The sequence below is a fragment of the Anopheles stephensi genome, chromosome 2 (assembly GCF_013141755.1).
Source record: "Anopheles stephensi strain Indian chromosome 2, UCI_ANSTEP_V1.0, whole genome shotgun sequence".
Taxonomy (NCBI): domain Eukaryota; kingdom Metazoa; phylum Arthropoda; class Insecta; order Diptera; family Culicidae; genus Anopheles; species Anopheles stephensi.
Window position 1 is genome coordinate 52,733,962 of NC_050202.1, and position 27,922 is coordinate 52,761,883.

Below are 27,922 nucleotides of genomic sequence, written 5' to 3' on the forward strand. Positions count from 1 at the left end.
TGTTAGTTTCTGTTTTTAAATGGCTCTCTATGCAGTAAGAACAACTTGTTTTTATTACATGGTAAAATTACTGGATATAATGAGCTACAGTCTATGTCTAGCGTAGATCCTAATCATATTTCTATTTCATCCAGACATTGATTCGTAAAGGCTCTTCAAGCTCTACACTCTTCAGACGAGTTATTTAATTGCTTTAAAGTTTTTGTTACTAACTATAGTTTCAAAACACTGTCTCTTAGCCCAACTGTAGACGTCTTGAAATGTCTTGAACAGAGATTTGCAACACCAGCTCATCTCTGTACAAAGACAAAAACATCTAATGAAGTACAGATTCCCATCATCTTACGGTGTCGTATGACATCTTACAGATACTGATGTAGCTTCAAGTTGTGAAACTTGGATCTGAAGGTTCTTAAAATCCATCTCAAAAACAGAAGAATATCCTGGACAACCTAGACATTATCACACAAAACTCGTCATCCTCATCTGAAAAGAATTCTCTCAGATAATGAATATCTGCTAGATAATGAATAATCGGCAGACAGCCCTCTTTTTGTAAGCAAACGTTTCATCGATCAAAAAGACTCTCAAATTTCCTTAATGGTATCCAATAGAATTTCTTGTCCAAACCTCTTTTGGAGGACCTGTCTTGATCATTTTGAGACGAAGATAGACGAGCAACTAAAATAATTACAAAAAAACTCTTCAGCCAACTCAAGCTGCTGCTAATCAATATACGTAATTGAGGTGATAACATGCTTGATCGATCAACGTAAAGAACGAACGGAAAGACCACACACTCAACTAGAACCAATAAAATGTGTTGCCTTAATGCATCCTTACCAACAATCAACAAACTACAAGACAAATGTGTCTCAAAAAAAAACATGTCCACTGGCAAGGTTTTAATGAAAACTAAATTCGTGCTCGAAGGGGCGTTAAAAAGGGGGGTTGTTATAAAAAAGCAACCTGTGGTGGACACTAATGCAGCCAAGAATTTCTGAAGGTGGAAAAGAGGAGAGCGGTCCATTGACCTAGCGCAAATTTGCGCTTCAAACACATACACATATCCGGCTAGCCGGCTTACACACACACACACACACACGTGCATGCAAACCCAACCCCCGAAACCAACATCTATTTGCCAGTAATCATATGCTTATTTGCGTCTCTTCCGCCATCATCATTACCACCAGGCCATCACCTTCTGCGTGGAAGGCAGCCCGAAAGCCGGCCCGAAACGGGTTCTGGCCGGTTGAACAAGGGGTAGCTTTCTTGTATGGAATTTCCACCGTCCAGTCCAGGGTTGTTTCGATCGTTCCAACACAGTCTGTGCCGTGAGGATAGTTAAGATGAGTTTAGCAACAAAATTCGCAATGTCAATGCTTCTACTCAGCACCCATACCTGTCCCCTATGTCCCCTGAGCTTGAGTGGAAGCTTAAGATGCAGTAAAAAATGGGCAAAGGATCGCTTAAATGCCAACTCGTACGTTGCAAACGAAAGAGTAAAGCATGTTCTTCACGATCCACTACTTCAAGCAACGGATGAATGTAGGGTGGGTGCGCATGCAGCATAGCTATGACGCAACGGAAACGATACCAACACACGCGAGCAGCAACATACCTAGAGCTGGAACTGTACGAAACCGGCCGGCTTCGTACCAGATCTACAGACACTACAAACACACTTACACAATCTCTTGTGGCACGATCGCGAAACCTCCCTCCCAAGGCGACGACATGACGCGCACTTAACCTTGAAAATGGCCCATTCGGTGTCTCTCCATGGCGAAGATCCACCATGCTGGGGCATGGCAATGTAACCACACCGACGGCACCAACAAAAACCGGTCGTAGACGGGAATGAGCATCGAACCATGCAACACGAAAACCTCACACACAGACAGACAGACAGACGTATAGCAAAAACTGCGGTACCTTCCGTTATGCTTCGCCGAGGTTAACTCCAGAGAGCATGTACGATCATCGTCATCATCGTCATCATCATCAGAGCTACATGATCATCACTGTGTGTTGAATGTTGCATTCTCTCTCTCTTTCGCACGATTTCACTCACAAATACCAATACACACGTTAAACGTTGGGACCGGAAAAAAGCCAACACAACATTTATTGAAGCGATCACTTGCGTCTGCCGATAATATGCCGAGCTTCTTTCAAGGTTGCATCTGCAGAAACCATGCTTGGTTAAGGTGTTGCTATGAAATAATGTGCGCAGGTTCCAGCATTACCTTCATTATTAATAAAAATATCAGTTTCGTATTTAAAGTACTATTTCAAAACGTATTTACAGTACTATTTAAAACCGGAAAACATCATTTAAGGTCCAGCGATATATTTATCTTGAAGTTTTATTGAATAAGCAACGATTGCATTGCAAAGTCTCTCTCTCTCTGTCTCTCTTCTTGGTCTAAAAACCTCTTAAGGTCATGCCTGCTATTACTGGCTTACTAGACTTATTGATGCCACGTAGTTGGAAAGTCAATCCTCATTACGGAAAGACAGTCCGGATAAGATTTGAACCCCGGTCCTCGCTTATGAAGACCGACGCCGTTGTCGCCTTAACCATCGAGACACCCCAAAGTATGCAAAGTATATACAGGATTTGGAGACATTTCTGGACTCTGGAGGTAGTATTAGTCTCTGTCCGACTTGCCCAACCCTGCTCCAGATGAAGTAGACAATGCACGTGTAGAACTGAACAGAAATATATTAGTCCTTTGGTTCAGTATTACATGTTAATTGTCCACTTCAAGGTACAGAAATGTCTGGTAGACTTCTGCTTTATCTCGGATACCTCTATCAATGCTTTCTAAATAAGTTATGCATTTTCAAAGCAACTGAACTTCATTGAACAGCTCTGCACAGATTATACATTCAGCCTACATAAACCAAACCTCCCTCGAACCCATCCTAATTGCCATAAATCAACACACAATCGACAATCTCGCTGCCATGCTGCTCTTGTCTAGACATTCTTTCACCAGTTCGTACACAAAATCGATAAGTAGCAGATAGGTTGGACCGCTACCCCAAACTAGTATTCTTTCTCCCGAATGGGGAACGATCATCCATCAATGTGATCGTCGTTGCATTTAGGTGCATCAAAACCGGATCGCTAAAGCAGACACGAAACGCACGGACCCGGTATCGCCGGTCTGCAAACACTGACATTGGTGCGTGCGGAATCTCCAAATGGCTGCATTACGCAATTGACCTCAAAACGAGTGGCCAACCACAACCCCCCCACTATATAGGTGGGACGGACAGCAGCGTATCGAATGCTAATGATGCAAAAATAGGCCCATACAGACATACCGTAGACATTGTTGCGCATCTGGTAACTCAAATGGGTCTGACGTCTGGAAACGAACGGACTTAAATGATTTTCTGTCCCGATTACAATGTTGTTGGTCAGTTTTATTGACAGAATGTGTTTTGATACTTAGGATGCAGGTTTTAGCACAGAATGCTAATATTTTATTTAAATGATAGCATGGAAAAGCAACACCGATGAGTGTGGACTTCAGGGAAAACGCTTAAGAATCAGCTTCCGAGCAGCAGACATCCTCCATTATCTATACATCTGCAGCAAACGATTATTTGTCCCTTCTCAACGCAACGATATCATCCTACCTTTCAAACGAAAAAGATTCCATCGCGCTGTTGCCCGGTGATCTCCGTCACAACTAGAAAACTCCCACAAACGTCAATTCGATTTCCGTCATTTCTTCTGCCCGCAGGGGTTGTGCAGAATTGTTCAACAAGTACAAACAGGAAATAAAGACATAATTGAGCAAAATACCGTCTACCGACGCCCACCGGAACAGGACAATGACGCGTCGCACAGTTAAAAAAGCGGGAAAACGCCTCGTTTCCGAACTTCAAATAGGTCGTAAGTATTTCAATTTTCCTCCGTTAGGCACCCTTGCCACTTGCTGCTCACTCGAATGATTCATTGATGTAGAAAACGGAGCTAGGAGTTATGCCAATTGTAACAACGAGCAGTATCCTCCGTAACTTTGGTTCAAGAAAATCTGAAGCTACCGAATAGGAAACAATATGCCCAATTGCAGCCCAAGTCAGAAGTAAGGAAACCCCCTCACGCGACAAGAAGGAGGAGGACAAAAGGGACAAACCTTTATCTGAAAAGAATTTCTCCTCAATCCGTTCTTTCCCCGGTGCACCTCGGACGCCTTCTTCTTCTTCCGCCCACCCAGCCAACCCAGCCAGTAGCTCTAAGTGCTTCGATCTATTATCGTATCTTCGTCTCCTAATGGGTTCATTTATCCTGTTTTCTGGCGATGGTTACTTCCTGTTTGCGCTCACCTCGTACTCCCATTGCTAAAGCTCTTTTCGCCATTGTCCCGTGGCCCGAAGGGGCGGGTTAAAATTGAATCTCATTTGCCTTTTCCTTTACCACGAAAAGGATCTCGGCCCACCTTTTCACAGCCGGACGACACCGGAAAAGCATCATCATCTTCACCGCTGCGCCGATGGGGCGGACATAAAACGGTAAAACTGACTACACTTAAGATGCCCCACGCTCGGCCATTGTGGCCGAAAGGATTTCCCAGCACTTCACACCGAAGTGGCGCGCAGTGGAATGGTGCTTTACTCAACAAGACGACGACGATGAGGAGGTATCGCACGCCACACTCTCCAAAGGTACCACTTTCGTGAAGAATTGACCCACCATTTGCAGCGTCAACTGCCCGTTAATGTGTGTGTGTGTACCACCACACAATCGCCAAACCTTAGCAGTGAGGCCTGTTTTTCCTTTTATTGTGTGTGTACCTAGAACATGTATCAACCCCAAATATCTCCCTCCATTGGTAGGATGAGGTTAAATTGAAACAAAATGCTTACCACCGGTAAAGAGTTGTTTGACTGGATCGTGCCGTGTGAGCATTTGTTGTGGGATATGCGTAGCTTCCTTAAACACTAGCGAAAGGATCGAAAGGACAAATAAAGGTTGTTTGCACCCTCAAACATCACACACTCAGGATGTAGAGCACTTCTCTTCAATGCTGTTGGATGTGCTTTTTGGTTGGGAGACCGGAAAAAAAACATCAAATAATTGGCAGTTCACGGCTATAGACGGGACATCAACATCAGGAGGATTGGAGAAGATGGAGCCTTCTGTAGTTAACCTACAAGAACTAATCGTCTGGCAGGTGAGATTTGAACCTGAAGCAGCAAAGAAAATGAAATCAAAGGATTAATAAGGACCTTGGGGCATATCTTGACGAAGAATACTGATTGCGCTATTAGAGGTTTCTCGTATACTCTTGTGCATGTACTCAAGTCTTTAGTTTACGGCAATAACCTATACTTCAGGTCCTTAGAATCAGAAATAATAACTCCAACAAAAGTTAAGTTGAATGTTTCAAGTTGTGATATTATGTTATTGAAGGTTTTATTCTGCCATCAAGAAACTGGAAATTAAACTCAATTTGTTTGAGCTATTGCTGAAATACTTAAATACTTTAAAGACTCCAGTAAAAGCGATTTTTTTAAATATTTCGTTTCTCTTTAAATCTATTGAAAATTTAAATAAACTCACACAACTTCATGTCTATCGCACCCCTTTCACGTGGTTAATCAATTTGCATTAATTTTAATAGCTTCTTTACCTTCTAGGTCTTTACCCATTCCACGACCAAGCGACACTCGATGAAATTAACTAGATTGCACCATAAAAGCACAATGTTAATTCAAGCTCCAGGATCAATTCCCCAATTCCGAACGCGCGCAAACACCCCGCTCAGAAACGGTCATGAAACGATAACGACCTTCATTGAAATCATTAAATTAAAACTCTCCAAAAAATCTGTAAAATGATATCGGATATTTCGACAGCAAAAAACGAACGACAAAGAACCTGCCAACACCATTACCAGGGTGTGCCAAAGAACGATCCTGCGTCTTCTTTTGCGCGACAAGTTTGGGTAAGGAATGCGGATTTTATGGTCCTTCTCGGCCAGCCGAATACTGGCGTCCACTTTCTGAAACGCCATGCTGCGTCAGTATCGATGTTTCGCTAGTGTTAGCACCAAATTCTTGTCCCCCTGCTTTAAGAACTCTCAGACGATCTGGTTCCTTTCCTTTCTAGCGCCGATAAACACAACAACGGACTGGAGCTTTTCATCAATTTTTGCATACAAATCTGTCCGGCCCACCTTATCTAGCAAAACACCTCGACCGTTGTGCTCCTCAACACTATTAACTATTTTCCAGTCTGCCATCACTCGCTTCAAGCCGCCTTTCCTGTTTTTTTCTTTTGACAAATCTTATTTGTTGAACGGCATATTGTGCGGTTTTTTGGTGTAATACCACGATGGATGAAATTAATTTTTGCTATCCTTTCATGCCACCAACAGGGAATCTCCGGGGTAATCCCTGGAGCACGACAGGGTACCATATTGAACTGATTCAATCAAAGATGGTTTGAATGGAAAACTTAATCTCGACCGTTCAAACCTTTTTCTAGTTATTACAGGCGAACAATGGTGAGCGAGAGACAGGTCAAACCAGCCTTCAAAATCTAGCCGCAGGAGAAACCTGATGGGTTCGGGCTATGGAGTCGTCGTCAGGAGGGGATTGACTTTTTTTGTGTGTGAAGCAGTTCTTTTTGTCCACCGATGTCATAGCAAAATAAAGGACATGGTGTAAAATTTAATCTCTGCTATGGATTTGAACTTTCCCTTTTATTGCTGTGGAACATAATTTAATATATTCTGAAAAATATGACAAAAAAACACAACAGAAAAAATAAATGTTTTCTTCTAATTAAATTTATAGTTCGTAAACATCTTCCAGCAAAAATCTTCCATCTCGTTCGATTGGCGTTCGGCGCAGTGTCGGCAGCAGTTTTGCTTACTCATTCCAATAACCACCTATCCCGCAGTGCGAGGTCATGATCACGAAAGTTGAAGCAATAGTTCTCCGTTCGATCCACGTTTGACAGGTTCGGGTAAGGAGAAGTATCACCCTGTGTCGATGATGTAAGACCGAACACTCACCAAAAAATGAGCCACCGGAATGGCCGATCTAACACCTTCCCTCACCATTCAATAATTCGCCACACGACAGCCTTTGTGTTTCTTGGTGTTGGTTACAAAAGAGCAACACGATCTTCTTTTTTTCTTAACTGGAAACGTACGCCACGAGGTGGAAGTTAAATATGCTAATTTGATGACTGACGAATATAGCGACGTGCGTGTAGCACTACTGCTTCCATCATCACGACTGTGTTGGTTTCGATGGAACACCTTGAACGATCACCACGATCGAGAATCTCCCAAACGCCACGGATGACATCATGGCTTAAGAGACACTCGTTCGTGTTTGTTGTGATCGGTGAAAAGAAAATGCATTCCTGTGGTAAATTCCATTCTAATGATGTAAAACAATCCTTTATGGCACTACCTCTATTGCGTCTTTCTGCATGGTTTGACAACATCATGAGAAGGCTCAACATGTCTGCAAAGTATACATGATTAGGTTTACAAATAAATTTCCAGAGTTTTTGATCTTCAATCAAATGCAGTATTTAGAAAATACTGCTATATAAATTTTATTCTAAATTGCATCCCTCAGATGCTATAACTTTTTCTTAAATTTGTTGGCATCTTGTAAATTGCACATCAAAGAAAAAACTGTTGTCTTCAGAGACCAAAAACGCATCTAGCCAATTATCTCAAATGAAGCCTAACGTATTGTATTCATTGAGCTCTGCAGTCGGATGATGCATAGTCTGGCAGGTCATGTATAATTTCCCATCAACTTTTGTCCAAATAGTATCGGGGTAAATACATGTACACGATATTTGGCTTATTTATAGAGGCTTTCGATCTCAGAAACCTCATGCATCAATACAAGTGAACGAGGAATGGCGTGTTTAACTATTTCGGTTAAATGTTCGAAGAGTTCACAGGACTGTCTATCGAGCTACGGGGAAAATCATATCACCGAATGCCAGAGATGGCAGGCCGAGACTTTTTGAAGTTGTAGTGCCAAAGAAGCAAGTAGAAATCCGAAGAGTACACTATTTTTCCTTCAATGCTCACTTGAAACGAGTAAGATAGTTTCAAGATATCGCTCAACACTGATAGTTTAACCACTCGGAAGCTGTTGATAGAAGAATACAACGCTCTGATCGCACTAAATTCGAGGTTTTTTCCGAGCTTCCTGCAAGAAAATGGCTTGTCTTGTTTCGCTCAAGGAAGAGGCAAATGATTTTTGCGTCTGATTTAGATTCTAATTCGACGATGCCTCCGTTCTTATTGTCTTCCAAAATATCCCTAGAAAGGAGCATAGTATTGAATGGCAAAACCGCTAAATTGGAAACGGTTTGGACTACTCATGTCACGTGGATTTATCAATACATTAGGCCTCCAGAAGTTTCCTGGAGAAATAGTAAACCCCATCGGCGGTTTCTTTCAAACTCAAAAATATAACGCTGGAAACTTACTTGTGCACCCAATCGGTCTTCTAATATCAATATGTGGATGGATTATCTATTTCTTATTTCAACGACAAAAACTATCGATAAATGGTTGTCAAAAATGTGATCCTTTAGAATGAAAATCCTTTATCCCTTGTGTGTGTGCATGTGTATCTAATGGTTAGATATGTTGAGCCATCGCACAAAAAAAAGGATGCTTTTTTGGCTCGCTAAAATAAAACAAACCCGATCCTTGCCCAAAAAGCTGTCATAAAAATACCTGAAGCCTTGTGCGAGCACCCGGGATCCCTCGCTCGGGCTTGACATATTTTTGCTTGCGAAAACAATTTCGAGCCATTTTCTCGAGTTCATCCCCTGTCACGAGCCAAGCATGCCTAAGTAAGCCTAAAGGGACCATCAGCAATCGCCCCCCATTTTCCCAACCTGCTCCGTTCCACTTCTGTCTCTGCAGGTGCAAGCAGAAGAACACAAAAAAAGCCTCACCCTTAAAGATAGCAGCAGTCACTTCGACAAAAGCGACACCCAGCAAAACAAGCAAAATAGAAACAAAAACCCTCCCACCAAACGACAGCCCCTCTATCCCAGCAACCGGCAAGCCAGCCAGCGGACGCAAACCGGCCGATAACTACCTGGAAACATAATGCCCGAAAAAACATGGAATGTGGCGCCAGGATGAAGAAAGAATGTAACTTAATGAAAATTTAAACCATCATCATAAATGAGCATCGGCGAGTACTGTGGGAGCGTTCGGGCCGACGGGAGAAATAGACGCGTTTTGGGGCGCTTGCCCGTACCACCAAGAAAAGCCCTTTGTCGAAGGTATTTCATCACGCGGGCATCCCGTAAGTCGGTCAAACAGAACCCAGCGGTTCCCGGAAGGTGGCAGGTGGAAGCGAACGGACGCTAGGCGAAGAAGAAGGGAAAAAGGCACACCGACTTGATATCCTTTATTCATTTCCATTTCTTAGAGTGGGAGGGTACCGGCTCCCAATGTTCCCAATGTTGGATGATGATGGTTTTTCATATTTTGTTGCAAGACTTTCGCGTGCTTTGTTTTCGGACATTTTACGAAAACTTCACATCCTTCGCTCCTGGAAGCACGGCAGCAACAATTTGGTTGATTTTTTCGCAAACCCCATTCCATTTATTTAAAGCTCCAGCCCGACCAACGCCCCCCCAAACACGGCGCTTTTGCTGAGGAAAAATTCTTCCAGCAATTCTTTACCACGCAACAGCGGCAGCAACAGCCCCACGGGCAGTTTATTCGGAGAATAAAGCGAACGAAATAGAAAAACTTTCGTTGCGTTGATTCTGTTGCGATCGAGGACCACATCCACACAAGCGCGTAGAAAAATAAAATGGCAAAGCAGCTTGCTCAATTGGTTCATTTGGAGGTTGTTCGCTTAAACAACTGCCGGAGCCAAGACAGTCGGGCCAGAGCGAGTGGGCCGGTGGTCATTGAGGTCTAGCGTTCTCCTAGTTGACTAGATGCGCCGTGCTGTCTCTCCTGTTGGCGATTATTAAATTATGTAAATGAGATTTTTAACAGCTTCCGAAAATACATTGTTTAACTGGTAGCTGGAGGCGAGGAAGCCAGTCCAGGGTGACAACAGCAACCGGTGAAGATTGGGCGACGAACATTGTGCTTCAACAACAAACAGATCGGAGGCCCATTATGGTCACAAAACGATACCGGGACACCCTAGCACGGCTTGTCCCACTCCACACACAAATAATAAAATCGCAAGTAGGCAATAAAAAATGAAGACTTTTTTTGCTCCACCAGGCAGGCGTACTGTGCCTTAGATAAGGATACAAAGGGAAGCACGAAACTCGATGATGTACAGTGAGAAAAACAAAACAGCAAACAGAAGAAGGAAAGAAAATAGCGCACAGATAATGTCGGAAAAGAAATTAAAGTTGCAAAAATGCGTTCCAAATTGAAACAATTTACCATGGTTTTTGTCCCTCTCTCTTGCTTTTTCTCACTGTCTGTGCTTCATAAACTGAGTGCCGCGAAAGATATTATTAGGTCCACCACTACATAACGACCGTTTTGATTTTCCTAGGTCTACCATTAAGATAATAGCGTTCGATTTTGTTCCAAATCAAGATGAGGAATATCGTCAACAAAGTCACAGACGCCAAGAATATGGAAAACTTGATGCCCAAAAGCAGTGCAACAACAAGCTCCTTGAAGGCTATAAGCGGAATGAACAAAAGAGATGCCTAAAACGTTAAATCTGCTGACTGGTCTAATGTCAGAGGTCAGGCGAAGACATTTTACGAAGCCCCTTATGGAGCTCGAGGCTTCCCACTAAATGATCGAGGCTTCAAGGATCACGATCTTATAGGAAAATACGCCTTTGCTGATATGAACGGGGCCCCTTAAAAGCTCAGCAACCCTGTTTAGTAAGCTGATGCTATGTTGCACCCAGCTGAATCTCATCAGGATATTGAATATTGGTATTTTCGAAGATTTAAACCTGATAATTTCAATCTTGAAATTTATAATCGTGTAGGACACTGAACTGGAGACATCGCTTTCGGAAAACTTGAGACAATGAAGCCTGGCTTGTACTTCAGGAATGACCAGCCGGAAGAGTACCAAACGACTGCATTCTGTAGGAAAGGACCAAAACAAAGAACATGAGTTCTCGATGAGCTGAAGCTGAGAGACGACAAAGATTCCTGCATCACAGTTAATATTCAATAGCCCAAAACTAAAAAAAGTTAATAAGAGTCCCTGATCATACCGTTTTTTTCCACAGCTCAACCGACCATTCAAGCTTCTTAAATTTTATGTAGTTTTAAGATGTACTATGAGCTGCTGACACCCATCAAACCCTGCTCAGAAGATCGAACAAATATTCAGATAAAACCAAAAACTGCATTTAAAAGAATCGTAATACAAGCATAGACAAGACAAAGTCATACTATAGCAAGACAATGCTCAGTCCCTTACCAAACAAGGTTTGTTAAGAAAATTCGATGACTTATTCCCCAGGTATCTGACATGAGCGATCCAGTGACCAAGGCGTTAGCGGCACCGGTCTTCACACGGCAGGACCGGGGTTCAAATCTCATCCAGGCTTTTCAGCTGCTGGTGTAATCAACTCGCAGAAAGCCAGAAATGGCAGGGCAAGGTCTTTCGAGGTTGTACTCCCAAGGAAGAAGAAGATTCTGGAGGCATCATTCAGATTACCATTTTTTTCCGTTCGATGGTATAGTCAGCCCATATTAGGTTGTAATCAAACAAGGATATCTGAAAGGGTCTTCATTCCTGGATTGCCTCCAAAGGTGAAGAGTTCCCTTTGAACCACTAGGAACCACAAGCTATTCAAAATCAGCCTGATAGGTGGCCAAAAGTTGAAACACATTTCATGGAAAATATTTAATAGATGTTTATTGAAGGTGTCAGCTTTTGAAATAAAAATTAGCAGATGAAAATAAAGCATTTCAATAAAGCATGGTTACAGTCCTAATGTAAAGGAAAAAGCCCGTATATCGGCTTACGTTTTTCAACATTACCGGTACATGACTCGTAAAAAAGCTTTGGGAATTTTATTCCCCTAACACCACTTCCCAGTGAGCGCATCGACGTTCAGGAAGTTGCATGTAAGATTATTAAATATTTATTTAAAAAAACCTCCTTACTACGAACTTCGTGAAGCATCAGCAACCGGATGCTTACGGCAAAGAATGAATGGTTTTTGTGTCTACAGAAAGAGACACACGCAGCAGAAGGAAAGAAAAAAAAAGCTACAAACTGAGAGAAAATAACTTTATAATCATTTCAACGAGCACGCGCTGCTGCTGTGTTGTAATGGAATTACAGTGTGCAAAACTTGTTCAGAGAAGAAGAAAAAACCAGGTTCTCCACTACTATGCATTGCGCGTTTCGAGTGCTGTTCTGCCATTTCCTGTCGTTTTCAACTCATCATTCGAGAGGTACGTCACACAACAGGGAAGTCCCAGGAACCAGGAATGCTCCGAACGCGTGTGCCTCCCGGGGATAGCTAGTTAGACAACTGAACAAACAACAAGTCGCTGACATTTTTTTTTTTTTTTTTGTGCACAGAAGAACAATTTCCCATAATCAACCTTCGTGTGCTGTCTATCTGGTGAAATGAAACACGGAAGAAGGCATCCAGTAGTGTACGCACAACCCTTTGACTTCCCCACCGTGCAGCGTTAACCGAATCTCTGGAAAAAAGCCGAGATGATCATGAAATCGCACATGTAAACACAAAAAGGAGGGAAGTTTCAAATGAGACGGAATCAGGTGAAAAGTTTGGTGAGCAGTATCTTAAAAAGAAAAACACACATCACCTGAAGACCGCACCATCAAGCCGGGGGAACAACTCTTTTGTTAGCTTTACTCCCAACAACAACACAACCGACAATCAAACCAGCGTCTTGGGAAGGAGGAGTGTTCCTTGAGAGAACCCCTAAAGCCCAAACCGATGACGTTAGCAAGTGGGGTTTGTTCGCTCATCAACTCTACCTACTACTACCACCATCATTAACGAGATTCGGGCCAACTTGAGCAACACGGTATATGATGATGTTCTAAATGCACTACAGTACGGAACGACAAGTGAGACGAAGCAAAGAAAAAACTCTCCATTACACAAGAACTGAAACATAAACAAACCTTATTTTCATTTCATCAAACACGCTGCTAGGAGCATACCCTCACACACACACACACACACACACACACACACACTCGCTCACTCAAAGAACGTCCTTCGAAAATAGCGGAAAAGCAACGTCACGCCGGGTAGTGGGTATCTCCGAGGATCCTGCACGAAGGATCCTGAGGATCGCCGACGGCAAAACACAATACACGCCGCCCCGTACGCCGGGGAACACACACACACACACCTACAGCACGAGCTGCCTGTTGTGCGCGGTTTGTGATGGTTTTTTAATTAAAGAGAAAATGAATTACACTTCGGTGGCTGAAGGTACGAAAAATACAAAAAAAAAACCTCGAAGGAATCACCCCGGAAGCTACTTAAGCGCTAGCGACGCAAATGGTGGCAGCCGGGAGACTGCAGAGCGAGGAGGTTAAGATCAAGAATGTTCCACCCACCCAGTGGTACATCCGCGAGGGTTTTTCGGGAAAAATAATGAGAACGTAGAAAGGGAAAAGCTTCTGGCGCGTACTTCACAAAACGTCATCCCCGCCACAGCTAATCTCTGCTGATGGATGTACCCGTTTCTTTTCTCAGGATGAGATGGTTTGATGCTACCTATTTTCTAGAATCACTCGGAGGAATCATCGTGTACGAATTTCGATTAAATTAGTTAGCAATGCTGTTCGTTTGGATTTGCTTTTTCACTGGATTGCATTCAATCCGGCGGTGGTAAAGCAGCTCATTCTGAGCGATCTAAATGCAATTTGTCTGACGAGGAGGAAATGTAATTTAAACATAATGAACTGAACGGTATCCACAGGGGTATCCAAGATTTGCAGGGTTTAAACACAGCAAACCTGAAGTGTTTAAAGAATTTAAAGAAAATAAAATTGATTGGAAATTATTTGAGAAAATATGTCTTGGGAGAATAAAGACTATCACTCCAATCATCGCGTTATGGCAGTCCAGTGATGGTCAATCTGGTCTCAAAAAGATCGGTTAGCAAATCCCATTCAGACAATCGATGTGTAAAAACTGGCTGGCTGGCTATCCAGATAAGAGTAAAATCAAATCAAGGAATCTAGAGATGGCAGATCCAGTCCTCGGTGCATGGAAATTCCAAGGAAGACAAAGAGTGACGATTTCATATAATCCGGCTAATTATGTATGTGACTCTGAGATCTTGACGTGTAAAGACCGGCGCGGAAATCGCCTCTGCCACATGACAGACGGGACTCACATGTTCTTAAGAGCACCTGACAGGATCGTTCCGTTCCTCAAAAGAAACGATCGGAACTAGGTTCGACCTTTAAACCTGACAGGTCTTCCCATGTTAATAATACAGAGGACCTAGCAGTACGGCCAGGGCGTCGTCAGGCCAGGGCGTCTTCAGGAGCACCTGGAAGGATCGTTCCGTTCCTCAAAAGGAACGATCGGAACTAGGTTCAAACTTTAAACCTGACAGGTCTTCCCTAGTTAATAATACAGAGGACCTTGCAGTACGGCCAGGGCGTCGTCAGGCCAGGGCGTCTTCAGGAGCACCTGGAAGGATCGTTCCGTTCCTCAAAAGGAGCGATCGGAACTAGGTTCGAACTTTAAACCTGACAGGTCTTCCCAAATTGATAATACAGAGGACCTAGCTGTACGGCCAGGGCGTTTTCAGACCAGGGCATCTTCAGGCCAGGGCATCGTCGTCTCCCCGTACGCAGAACATACTTTACTAAAGTCCATGGCAATCATTAATCTTGAAGTTGTAGAGCAAGCTAAATAGAAAAAATGTCGTTTTCAATTCAGTTAAAGTAACTAAAAAAAATATTCGTATTTTTACGAATGCGTATCGTATTTTTAATTTTTAATGAGTAATTCAATAAAAACAATAATGATAAGATTTGTTGTATGAAACCTTTGCAACCATAGCCAAACTGATAGTCTCCTCTTTAACGCTAGGAAAAAAGTCATTTCTCGTGGCAAGTAATAGCATTCATAGGCATCGTTAAGCTAATTTGAATATGTGCTTTGCATCGTATCCGGATGATTAAGTGTAAAGGCACCGGACGTGTCTATATGCTTCAATGCATAAATAACGGATTACCGAACGCCAAGAATGTTTCCACCAACCGGGGAGTCATAAATAAAATTTTACATATTTTGAACGAGTCTGCTTCACGTCGTCCTTCATCGAGATCCGAAGGCAAGCAAGCAAAAAAACCGACACATACACACAAACATCCAAGTGGAATCCAAGTCTCGAGGCAGGTGTACACATACGCGTCCAAGCTTACCCATGTGAGCTTATGGGAAGAATACACTATTCTATACCGGATGATATCCTACCTTCAAAACTTCTCAGCTTCCGGGCATACAATGTTGCAGGATTTCTGAAAAAAAACCCCTCCATAACCACCACCTCCATACTATGGTCCGGAGGAAAACCTCCCGTGGGAAATGTGAGTGAATAAATCAAAACCCCGGGACCGGGCGTTATCGACCATCGGAAAAAAAAACCCCGGAAACGCTAAAGGCTCGCGGGTTGGAGCAAGATAAAAATCGAACCCGAGACGACCCCAGGACGCTCCCGGACAACAAACTATCTGTGGTACTAGTGCATCCGAACCACACACATACGGTGGGTGTATGTGTGCGTTGGTGGGGCACATGTGTGTAAGGAAGGTATTATAAATGGAGTTAAAAGTGCACCTTATAGGTCCCGTTGGACTTTCGCCCTAGATGGATAGGGCGCGAAGGATGGAAAAGTGCAGAGCATATACAATTGAGCAGAAGGCATCGTTTGGATTCTGTTCTCCTCGAAGGACTATATGCTCTCCGGCACCCTGAGGAAAGACATGGAGGCAAGTTCATTCGATGCCAGAAACACCGGCAAAAACCCCCAGAAACCCACACCCAATCTTCGGGCTACCATGTTGGCGAGAGGCTTCTTCATTTGCATTTGGGTAACGGCGTAACAGGATGCGTATTCGTCCGATAGTCACAAGATGTTTCGAAGACGTTCCCGGGAACTGGCCGGAGCTGGCAACCCTAGGAAACCTGACACGTACAATGGTTGGCGCTATATAACATACGATGCACCACCCCGAGAGCACGCTAGATGATGCATAATAAAGCGAAGCTGCACACTGCATTTTCAACTCGCTCGAGCAGCAACGAGATCGCATCATGCTTCTTCCGGGTGAGTTCTCAAGTTCTCGCAAAAGCTCTTCCTTCTTCCTACCAGCAGGCACACCGACAGCAGTCTCGATAAAGCTTCTAGGTGAGAATTCTATTCGGCGAGCGTTAGTATTGGAAGATATAAAATATTCAAATCATAGCGGAATAAAGGTAACATTCATGCTATTTCCGATTTTTCAACCATGAGCAAGGCACCGAACGGAAGATGTTCGCGAACTATTTCCCCGAACGCGTTTCAGCGACCATTCCATTCAGGCACGCCTCATCCCTCCCATCACCATCGTCGTACTGCTGCAGAGTTCTATGTTTATCTTGCACTGGCTGCGACTTCCTCTCTATGATAAATACAGCTTCAATGACTTCCGTAAAAAAAACTTTCGAGACACTTCGAGAAACTGATCACGGGACTTTAATAAACGCGCTACTAGTTGCCGCCGCCGATAAAACTTCCACACCAAGAAAAGTTCCCGAGTGCGGAGGTCGACAAGCCGATTTACGTTTAGCGGAACTAAATTCGTACCGGGTTGCGTCATCACCATTCTTGCACGGCTCAGGGATCAAGTGATGCATTACTGCTGACGCATAATGAATAAGTTGCCGTTTCCATTAACTGTGCGCATTGCCAATAACTTGTTGCATCGGTTTGCAAAATCGTTGGTATGGAAAATTCAACCAACAAACTGTTGCCCAAATTATTTGTCCTGATTTCTTGGATTGATTTGTACCCGGGGTGTTAAGTTTGACCATTCTCTCATAAGACCCTAGTTTAAAATATTAAAGTTGGTTAAAGAACTTACAAAATATCATATCCATCACAAGCTGTTACAAGAAAGATAGACTAGACTGAAGGACTTGAAGAAGCTCACACAATAGAGCTGATTGCGGTTCTCTAGCAGACAAGTACTCAAACAAACCTTGTCTTCGATGACTTCGAGTTAGATGAGTCAATCATTCGTCAAGCTTTTGTTTTCGTTCAAGCGGTTCAATTATAGCTATAACAGATATGATTTCGATTCCAAGGTTTGTAAAAATATGTATCATTGGGCATATTTTAACCCAGTTTGACCCTTCAGCCATTTCTTCCTATTATTCATGGTCTTCATGGTTGATAGAACGTCAACCAAACCGAACGCCCCCCTATAACTTATTCTTAATTACAAATAACAAATAAAACATAAAATAAATAGATAAAGTTGCTTATGTGTTCAAAACCACTATAACACCTCTCTCTCTCTTTCCTCTTGGCCTAAATACCTCTAAGCTCATGTCTGCGATTTCAGGCTTACTACACTTAATGATACCACGAAGTCACTACTCACTACGGGAGAACGGTCCGGATGGGATTTGAACCCCGATCTCATCAAATCAGAAGTTAAGCTACAAGCTCTGTGCACTATCTAACGGATAACCATTTTAACAGCCAACGTACAGCTTTTTCGATTTAGAGAGCTTTTATTAAACACTCGAGCATGGTAAATAGGACTAACGCATCGTCTAGCAAATGATAGGCTTTTTATTTTGTGTTTACCAATTTTGTATCAATCACATACATCGTGATGCCTCTTTTCCACGAAGAATCTAATACTGGATTTGCTAAAATAAAGGATTAAATTCAATTCCAAAAACGTCGCTGAGCGAATGTCAGAATAAAACCGGGAACAGCTATCCTGTAATTGATTTCCCATCTAGCGTTGCTAATGAAAAGGCATTTGTTTGAATTGCGATTGCAACCTCTAGCCATCGAAACCATTACAGCTTCCATCAGTATCTAAACCCTCTGTACCCTCTTAACAACCTTACACTACCCGCAGCAGCTTATATTTGCTTAAAATCCACACCGTAATAGGTCAGCTGCTCTGGAAAGTGTACAAATTTGTGAATATAACACCACCACCACACAAACGAAAATGCCACCACATCAACAGCTGACCCACCGGTGAACCTAAGCCATCGATTTATCCCGTCGCAGTTGGCCACCGGGAGACCAGCTGCCATTAAAATTTATGATAATGATTATGGGTCATTTTTATTAGCGTAATCGTCATTACTGCTACCTTTTTTCCTCCCATTTTTTTCTTCGGGAAGAGTACCACCAGTAAGAGGTCACTTAATATTTTTACTACAGCGATGGAAATTTGAGCACTGGCAGGAGGCGTCAGATTTCCCGCGGGACGAGCAACAAACTGCGGTCGTAAATGGGATGGAAGAAGGAAGGGCCCCGGTGAATCGCCAAATCCATGGTACAATTTCCCAACCAGAGCTAAGGACAGTTTTCCCCAGCCCGGAGGTGGGGTTAACATTCGCGTTCCATTAATATCCATATCGCTGCTTCGGTTTGCATGCTGATTTTACTCTCCGGTTGCTGCCCAAATTGTTGGATGTTGATACCGTCGCACTAGTACGCTAATCAAAACAAATCGCCTATGATGATGATTGACAGGAAAAATTGCTAACAAAGCAGTGGAACGGAAAGTCTATTTTCTGGACCAAGTATGATACGAATTGAACTTTGAACAGAACCGTTGTTAGTATCGGCAAGGTTGTGCGGGGACATTGTCGCGATTAAAGCAACGTCTCCGTAGATATCGGCAGCTTTAAGTGCATCTGAATGCTAGGCAAACGGCACGTACGTGCATACCGGCAACAATGCAAAAGGTTCAGTTAGAACGCGTTGCATCGCACACTAGTCGCATATGCATGATTCAACGAGCTATGTATAGCTTGACTACACAACCGAACAAAAGAAAAGCGAGACACAGCAAAGCAGACAAGTATGGTTATGCAATGGTTGAGCTAAGCGATGGAATGCGGCTTGTGATAGTGGATCAATGCACGTTCATTTCTTTACCGACAGTAATCCATGGGTAAATCGCTAGAATGCCACACGCGTCGCTTTTCGCTACATTTCCTTCTACTCGCCGATTGGGCACGTGAACTTCCACAGACGGCAGACGTGATGTTTATAGAATTCTGCGGTTTTAGCCAGCAAGTAGGTGACTGCTCCAGACGAAGTATGTTTTGCAGTCGATATCTGCTTATTATTGAATAAATATTACTTATTTGTCGAGTTATATAAAAATAACTTTTTTCTTTATCTCTTCTTCTGATTCGATGCTATAGGCTCGAGAAGTCTTTGCGCCATTTTTTTATTCCGCGACCTGAATTACTTAAAGTTAATTTGTCAGACTTGCTCAAGTTCTTACAAACGACAGTATAAACAATGGAATATCCTCCAAGAAACTATATCCTTTGTCCAATATCCCCCAAGAAACTATATCCTATACCCTTCAATATTAGCCAAGAAACTATATCCTATATCCTCCAAGAAACTATTTCCTTTGTGCTCCACTATCCCCCAAGAAACTATATCCTATATCCTCCAATATCCTCCAAGAAACTATATACTATATCCTCCAATATCCTCCAAGGAACTATATCCTATATCGTCCAATATCCTCCAAGAAACTCTTTCATATCCCGTTTAGTTAAACGCTGTCAGACATCAGTCTAGAAATAATTATCTACCAATCGATTTCCCCAACAACATATTGATTGATATTAATTATATCACAAACACTTCCCACATCAGACAGTAAGCTACATTTCGGGATTCCATGCAAATCATTACTGCACCTTGGTGATGAATTTCACCCAACCCGAACCACAAGTTATCGCCAAATTTCAGTCTAAAGTGTTACAAATATGTCGCTCCATTGACATTGCAATACAACACACATCACGATCGCTATTACACGGTCCCTGGTAACAGCATTAATAGAAGCACCAACGAGCGGTAAGATTTATGGACCACTATACTAACGACACTCGACAGAAGAAGAAGATGGCGGCATGAGGGACATAATAATCAGTCCAGCCTGGCCCACAGAGAATGATCCCGGTTTTACGCAGGCTACACACCACATCAGTATCGCCCGGTGCTTGTGCATCGTCAAGCCCTCCTACCCAGAAAATGTGACAGTCAAAAGACAAACTCAAGCAAATCAATTAACGGGCATTAAATTGTCATCTTAATAAATTACGAACCACGCACCGCACCTACTGCCGCGCTACGCCGGCGCCCTTTTATCTTCGTGAATGATAGCTATTTTACACTTCGATCGGATGGCAATCAGCTGCCGTTGCTGCGGGCGTGCTGGCTCGTCCTCCAACAAGCTGGACAGTTTGTGTCTAGGAACGTTCTCCCCCGGTGGGAATGACACCACCGCACTTCGCAGGAACGGAGCTAGCAGGACACAACTGTTTGATATAGAAGGAATTCAAGCAGTAGCAGCTCCGATGATGGCGGCAACGGCAACTTCGTCCGTCGGCACAGCCAAACAGCAAAAGTCGCTCTTGCGAAAGGAAGCAGTCAGCGAAAGAGAGAGCTTTGCAAAACTTTGCAGCATCCTTACCGGAACAGACTCTTTGGAAATTTTGTTTGGTTCGCGAATATTCGTGCGAACCATCATCCCCAGCAGGCACGGGGACGACATGACTGTGACGACCGTGTCGCGCGCTTCCACGTGTCTCCAGCGCGCACAGAGAGATAAATTAATTAGTCAAATGAATTTTGCGCAACCCAATTAATTACGGTGATAATTAATTTAAATTTATTTGTCTAACACCACGCAAAACAGAGCTAATCGGGTGCGCGCCGCCCCCGCTTAGAAACGGGGGTCGTGTCTGGCTAGCCCGGCTGGAGCAGAATCTTAAAGCCCACCACAGAGCGGATTAGATGGACGGTGTGTCTCGCTGTGTGCGCTTTCGGGGGGGTTCTATGCGTAGAATCCTACGCATCGTTTACGGGAAAATTGTGTCAGTAGAGTGTGACCTTGAACCGACGGTGGAGTTCCACGTCACGTCAAACAGTCACGTACAATCTTTCAGGGCTTTCTAAGACATTGTAAGAACTATTGTAAGCGAATCTGCATCACTCAATGAGTAAAGATATTCTTCAACTAGCTACAATAACTTGAATCTACACCAACTTTGCATAACCTCAAGCTCTTTAGAAAAAAATCGCGATTCCCATAATGATAAATAAGAAGCAAACAGGAATCATTAGCAGGCAGGTTGTGAATTTGTCATCAACAGCTCCATTAAATCCTTTACACTGCGGTCCGACAGACTGTAGGACCACAACACAGTCAGCGAAGCAAAACGAGAGCCCTTCCCAACCACAAATTGCAGCTGCATTTCAGATAGACATCATCACCTTCAGCAACAACGGGTAGCACCGCCGTCAGTCGCACTTCTTGGCGACTTCTCAACCGCATACGCATGTCATCGTGCGCAATGATCTAATCACACCTAAACTCGTGTAATTAATTGGAAGACAGCGACAACGCATCGCATCGGTCTGGCGATGCACGATCGTCCCCATACATCGTGCCGTCATCGTTTTTTGAGCAAACGATACAAATCCATCTAACGCTAGGCGTCGGTATGGCTAGAAGTTTGGGACGTGCACCTCGAGGTAATCTGTGCTACGTCTGCAACCACATTGTCGATGTACGCAAACTCTCTCTCTCTCTCTCTCTCTTTCTTGAGCAAAATAGCTTAGGGCAGAAGTATTATGAAGACACAGAAACGTGTGCAAACAGCACACCAGCCGGCGTATGGTGCGATAGAGACAAGTACGCGAAGTACGCTTCCTGTAGCCACAAATAAGCCACACCAAGAGCTGCCGAGTTTACAAATGCTGCGACGGCACAATTTACCATCGGCGGAGGGATAATATTACAGCCAGCCAGCGTGTCGCGACATGTGCCACGAGAACGTGGGACGATGATTATCTACTACCCTATCAACCGCCCAGCAGTATTATGCAATTGTGTAAGCTGCAAGACAAATGCTCACGGCCACAGCACACAGCTCCTTCAGGTGAGGAAGGACTGGCGTAGGCATTTCGCGAACTATGAACTACACGGAAGTAACGCAACTGTTCTGATGCAAAAACTTGTCGCCGGCACACATAAACTGTGTCGTGTTCCAACATCTTTGAGGAATATTTTATAAGTGACATACTTCTCAGTTAAGCTAAGCTAGAAAAAAGAAGGCTAATGCAAATGAGAAAGGAACTAATAACACAAAGCCATTGTGGCATCACATCACAAGAAACGGCTGCAAACAATCTAACCAAGCAAACAGACATTCAATGGGGGTACTGATAAACTTCCGGCCTGTTGATATCCTGTTGCTTTGAAAATTCGCCTTTTCGCAAGGACTCATGCAACGCTCATGCATCTTCACGCCCACAAATCGAGCCCCCCTTTTTGCTACACTAGTGAATGGCTTCGCTATCTTCACGCGTTCTCTAGTGGCAAAACAAATGCTCCAGTCAAAACACAGAAAGCGAACAGCTCAACTCCCCTCCCTCCTTAAAACAACCTGTTGCTCGAGCAGGATTTAACGTCTCCTGGGCACGACATTCAAACCAACGAAAGACGGCGAAGAAAAACCTAAAACGAGCCAATATTGTTGTTCTATCCCGGATCCGTACCAGAGTACGTGCAGAACAACCAAAGCACTCCAAACAACACCGCACTACGGCCCCCCTGCTTGTATTTTCGTAATTGTGTTCTGGCTGTTGAAGGGCACTTCCGCCCTCGATCGGCGGAAGGAAGAACGTACCGACACACGTAACACACCAAGCTTTAAGTGATATGTGCTGCCTATTGCACTATGCTTCCCTAACTATCGGGCCATTTTGTTTCCGCTACGAGCCCGCTAGATGAACGGTCGACTGTGCTGAGGGGAGGTGCTTCTTCACGTGTCCTGCCGCCGCTCTCTCACCATCTTATTCTCGCCAAGTGAAAGAAAATCAAATGAACACCACAAACGTAGAAAGAACACACTGAAAATCATACAACGACTGGACCCCCATCCTTCGAGGCATCCTGGCTGTGCCAGCCATTGTGGAGGTGTTCCCATAGAAAAATACTTTCCCGACGTGATTGTTCCGTACGAGCGTAGCGTAAAATGTCCTATCTCGCGTTAAGGTAGACTTAAAAACGACTCCTGAGGTACGAAAAGGTTTGTGGGTAGGAGGGATGCTTATGAATTTATCTAGAAAATGACTACAATTTATACCGACTCTTCCTACCGGTGCTGCCAACACGCCCGGTAACCGGCTGCTGCCTGGTAGCATCCAGATTGTCCCTTTTTTAAGCCCACACACTTCAACGATAGATGGGAGGTGGCGCTTGCCGTAGTTTCCTCAAGGAAGGCACCCTGGGCATTCTCTCGTTAGCTGCTCGTTTTTGCTGCTAGATTTTCTTAACTAGTTTTCCACGATTTAATGCAAGAGAGTTTTTCCATCATAGAGACGCTTTTTTTTTGGTTCAAACAATCTACAATCAAAAGCACACAAGCCGCTCCGCTTCTTCGGGTTTGTCTGTGCACAATCTTCGTTGCAGATTGTTCGTAGTTATTATTTACACGTTTGCACAACAGGCAAGGATTATTCGCTTAAAAAAACGAGTGAGCCAATTTTTTCACACCTCTTCCCATTTTTATGTCTCGGAAGCTATTGTGTGTTCAGTATGGCAGGCGACAACGGCGCCGGTCTTCGCACGGCCGGACCGGGGTTCAAATTCCATCCTGTCCATCTCTCCCCGTACGAAGGGAAGACTATCTTGCTACGGGTACTATCAGAAAGCCAGAAATAGCATGCCGAGACCTTTCGAGGTTGTAGCGCCAGGGGAAGGAAGAGGAGGAGTCCCTAACCCAGTTTACGTTTTCCGGCTTGACCAAGCACCACCAGGTCCGGTAATAGTTTCGTACTCGAAACACGATTTTCATTACAGCAGATAACGGATTTCTGATGCTTTCTTTTATTTTACGATATTAAAGAAAATTGTTGACCACCTCCGATGGTTTCAAGTAAAAGAAATAGATTTCCTCTACCCATCACAACTCTTGAACGGTTGCAGCATCCTCTAGTTTTAGAGACCAGAAGGGTTTTTTCCCGTTTTTGGTTTAGCTTCCGGCTCGAATAATAATGGTTCGCTATTATTTAGCAGACGCTCAGCGTGTACAAAACCTGCACACAACTGACGATGAAACGATTGTGGGCAATCTATTCAACCTCCCCACTGCAAACAGGATAAATTCAAACGAACGTAAAAACATGCTAAAAACTGAGTTCCTTTTAAGGAGTTTACACCGAGCGCTTAGTGTGCATGATGGAAATGAGTTTGAACTTTGTTTCACTTTGGCTTTGCAAAAGAGAGCAATGATCACGATGAAAAAGCTTTTCACCGTCAGCTAAAACGGTATACACGCGGCTGGGATTTTGAATTCTTGTTTTTACTCCACTGTTCACAGTAATGGACGAGCGTGTGTCTGACCGTCTGCAGGTTGTTGATATTCAATTTCCATCCTTATCTCCACTAGTTGATCTTCACTTACCTAAAACGAAAGAAAAAAAAACAGAAAAGGAACAGGTTAGATGTTGATGGTTCAATTTTGAAAACATGACTGCAATGAAGCTAAGCGTTTGCCGACAAAAACGCGAATTTAAGGCAGACAATTTATCAACACACGGTAACAAAAATCACTTAGATGATGACTTAACACGTAACACGAGCATGGAGATTTTTTTGAACAATTGAACAAAGCAAAAAAACTGTCAACGTTTCCCTTTAAAAAATAGGAAAAATTTAAACTAAGCACAAGAGAAACTTTTTACAAAAATATGACACCTTTGACATATTTGGGCTTTCGGCAAATATCTGAAATCTTTGCCTTGGCTGTAGTAAGACTTAATTTGGGCAGTTTCTGAGCCTTATCAAGCCATAGCGACTAGTTGCTTTCTATTTTTGAAACATAATTATTGAAAAAAGTCCTCAAAAAAAGTTTTTCCAAAAAAATTTAGTTGGAAATCAATATTGAATATAGAACGATCACAAGTCTTTGCGATCGACGATCGACTGCAGTTACGTCTCGGATATGGTCAACAAGTTCTATTTAATACTGCAATTCTATAAAACATAGTTCTGTATAACATGTATAACAGAGTCCAGGATCAGGGATTTGAACACCTTGATGCTTTAAAATCCTTGGATGCCTCATAACATGATGTTATTCTTAACCAAAATCTATACGAGACTAGACGAGCCAACTGAACGAGAAGCAGTTCGTTCAGTTCTGCAAAATTATCGAGAGAATGAACTTCTTAAAAATGAACCACCAGCTCTCCGATCTAATCCGGCCACCTTGCACACGACCAGTTCTTTGAGGGCCGATTAGGTGTTTTTTCATGGCCGACATATTAATCAGACATGAGGTGGAGATCTCCGGATATACCCTAGGACTCCCGAGTTCACATGCCGTAGTCTAAGAGGGGCACAAGTCCATCGCATATAATACATTCCCGAGTCTTTGAACTGTCATCTGCTTTGATAGCTTTAAAAATCGTCTGTGTTATTCTAAAATTTACATATTCCTATACCGAACAATGAAAAAATAGTTCGCTCGTTCTAACTCCACTAAAACCTACGACCATTTATTTAAAAAAACCATCACAACTACCTCTCCAGAGTTCAACTAATAAATTGATGCGTGTTTCCTTGCTGTCTTGTTAAATAATTCTTCTAAACCATGAACACACACACACAGATTGGAGCAGATTCAACCCCTCAACAAACGTCTATCAACCCATCAATAAACAAACTACCTCACAGACACCCATTCATCACCGATCGTAATGAGAAGCGACCATGGTTGTTGCAGTTTTTATATGCCCCGTTTGTTGCCCCTATCACAAGTGCGAGTGAGCGAACGAATCCCGCGGCGAGCGAGGGCCTAATCGGGCAAATTAGACACGCCAATAAAACTGACACATCTTTCACTACCAGCAATTAACTAGATCATCCCCCCGCCCGTCGTATGTGAGTGTGTTCAGACAAACGGCCGCTGGTTGGAGATATGGGGCCGCCCGGTGTCGACAGGCGCCCCCCCGTTGAAATAGGGCGTGAGTGGTCCATCATTCTTTCGGCGCACTGCTAGCCACGCTTCCTACTTCCTGCACCACCCAACCGTTCCAAAAGCCGTTACAATCAATCAAACAACGACGAGTCAGAGAGTTTTTCACCACTCCAAAACTGGGGGGAAGAAAAATCTGCGTGCACGTGCGCCAGACTCGCGGGAAAAACGCGTACCGCTTCGCGAAGCGACGGCAAGATGAAAAACAGATATTTCCCATTACAAATGCAAGCCAGAAAAAATGGACGGAAACGAGCGAAACACTAAACAAACACATCGCAACGCATGGATAGTATCGCGCGTAGTACGGGATGCGAACCTTCGACCGGGATCGCGGGAAAACTAAATTTTCCACTCAAACAAACATTGGTGGCAATTTGTCCACGGGCCAAATGGCATATCGCTTTTCGATGAAGCGTATTACAGAACACATACACACCCACAAACTCTATTAGAGCAGCATATTCTTCTCATTCGTCGCCTGATTACAACTGAAGGCTGACACAGATCTCTTGTAACTCGGTCGCTTTGCCGTGCGATCAAGCGGGGGTCCCATTTTCTTAAACATCGCCACCAGTAGCTATTTGTTTGTTTGGACAGTGACGAAGCGCATATCTTTTTCCGCCGGGTGCTGAGATAATCGCACCCAACCATACACGCTCTGTTGTGTATTAGGAATATTTTTACCTTCCACAAAAAAAAAACCACAAAACTCCGTGGCAAATGGTGAAAAACACAATAGTCCCGTCCGGTCTGTTTCAACTGGTAGACAAGAATCCACATCGTTCCTGTAAGCCGTGTCGCTGCTGTTTTCTTTGCAGCGAACGATAATGATGATTTATTTCCGGCCAACCGCCGTTCAACGATCAGTTCTCGACCATCGGCCACGCTGCGTGCGACCCGAAAGGTGCTAACCCTCCCACACGCGGTCAAAAGTAAAACTCTACCAACCGAAACAAACAAACTGAAAAAAGAAAAACTACCCCAACACCAGCTGCCGCATTAGATGCATCTACTACGTGCGGAAAACCCCAAACCCAACCAGTCAGCCAGCGGACAAGCGTTCGTGTGCGTACTATTTTTGAAAATGGATCACGATGATCCTTCACGTCGTCGAAATGGGCCGCCTGGTTCTAATTACACTACTCCAACACGGCTCGGTGCTGCTTCAGAATCTTCTCAGTAGATGTCAAGTCAAAATGGTGGAAGGTGGTTAAAGTTGAGCGTCCCGCATACACCGTGTCCCTCTCCCGCCGGATTGTTCTCCCACCGCAATTTTCTCGCCTCAGCACTCAAACGCGAAGGTTGAAAAGTGAAATCATAACAGAAGATAAATAATTGTCACATTTAGACGACCCACTCGACTGACCCGCGACGAGTCCCACCTCACCGGTGGGCGAACGCCACTGGGAAAATGTGGCAAAAATCAAACCTCAGGCTCGCAGTCGACGAACCGTGGACGATACACGCTCAAAACGATTCCTCACTATTCCCAAACCTTCTGTCACCTCTGCCGTCTTGGATAGTCGACCCAATAGTGAAGAGTTTCAATGATTAGGGTGGGTGCGTGTGTTATATTTTCGTAGCATAGCACGCGTAGCGCACCTCCCTA

At 43.7% G+C, this 27,922-nt stretch overlaps 1 protein-coding gene across 6 annotated transcripts in view; it reads right to left on the reverse strand.

Moving 5' to 3' along the window:
* LOC118502699 (polypyrimidine tract-binding protein 1) overlaps positions 1-27,922 on the reverse strand; it is a 225,159-nt gene that overhangs the window by 166,000 nt on the left and 31,237 nt on the right. The window contains exon 1 of one of the 6 annotated variants that reach the window (XM_036035231.1): positions 4,891-4,909. The exons of the other annotated variants lie outside the window; for them this stretch is intronic. The gene's annotated coding sequence lies outside the window, so the exon portion shown is untranslated. Of the gene's footprint in view, positions 1-4,890; positions 4,910-27,922 lie in introns of those variants that run through there. 6 annotated transcript variants of the gene reach the window in all.